The sequence below is a fragment of the Monopterus albus genome, unplaced genomic scaffold, assembly GCF_001952655.1.
Source record: "Monopterus albus unplaced genomic scaffold, M_albus_1.0 scaffold153.1, whole genome shotgun sequence".
Classification (NCBI taxonomy): Eukaryota; Metazoa; Chordata; class Actinopteri; order Synbranchiformes; family Synbranchidae; genus Monopterus; species Monopterus albus.
In genome coordinates, this window is record NW_018128033.1 from 600,342 (window position 1) to 601,732 (window position 1,391).

The window sequence follows — 1,391 nt, forward strand, 5'->3', positions numbered from 1 at the left end:
AAACTATGTGTATTGTCCTCTTTTGCGGTTTGTGTGCATGGTTTATGTCTGTGGTACTATTTTGTGTGCATGTGTGTGTTTTGTGTGGGTGCACGACTAAGTGGCGATAATCACAGTACAGCCTGCGGAGACTGCAGGGAGTTCACTCAGCTATTAGCACGGACACAGAGGTGATAGAGGGAGACACATATATACACAACTGCACATACACAAACAAGCGCAGACATTCACTCAGATACTCAGACCCACAAGCAGTGTCTAGGGATCACAGTGAGCTGTCACAGCTAAGCAGAGTCTGTGAAAAATGTCTGCTCTCTTTCTAATAACTTTATTGTAAAGCTTTCCTTATCTTCTGCCTGTCTCCTTTTCCCTTTTATTCTCTCTATCATTGATCTAACTATCTCCTGCACTCTATCCTATTTATTTCCCTATTTATTTGACTTTTTTATATTTTATGTGCTGCTCTGTTTTTGTGCCTTCGTGTACTTTCATACTGTACTGTATTTTCCCCTTGCCCTGCCTCCATTTCTCTTCCTTCTCTCTCTGTGTGTGGTTGTAGATAAGGATGTCCTCTCTGGCTGTTTGACTCAGCTGGTAGCACAGCAGCAGCTCTGTGTTCCTCACTTGTGAAATGACAGGCGCTGCAAAGATGTTTAACTTCCTAACTGTTGCTTTAATCAAAATGTCACATTGTGGGTGGAATAGGTAACAAATTGATGTCCAAGTTTGTTTGTTTGTTTTGCAAGTAGAATTAAAATGTATGGATTACAAGAATCTTAAGGTAATAAGCCCTGTGTTACTAATCTTTTACATTAGATATTGAATTTAACGTATGCTCTCAGAGCAGCTGAAAATAAAGTGTATTTATTTTGGCTTGGGATTTTTGGCTAAGTGCTGACTGTAATACTCTAAGATGAATAGTTATTGAGCTCTGTTATAGGGTAGTTTAAATTACTTTTCTTTCTGAAAATTAATCTGCCTTTATATGAAGTTACAAATTATTATGATTGTGTTTTATATTGAACATTTTTCATGCCAAGCAGGCATTGCTGGTGCTTTTGCATTGCACTCCCTGGAAGTCGTTTTCAGCATGTGTGACCACTGCTGTATGTCTAGTATTAAATTTCTGATAGTGAATTCTCTACATAGGCTTCTTTAAAACCACAAACCTTTCAGACTTTCTGAAAGCAGCGAAAAGCTTTTCAAGATATTCCAAAACCAATAATACCCACTTGTGTTAGTGATTGATCAGGTGTGCAGATGTGTGAAAACGCAGAGCTGCAAAATCTTCTTTTTCACTTTCAACAAAGCTCTTCTACTGTTATTTTCAGTGTGAACCACTAAAGCGCCCTTGTTACCGCTGTGCTGGCAGTGATCTGAGACGCTCGGCT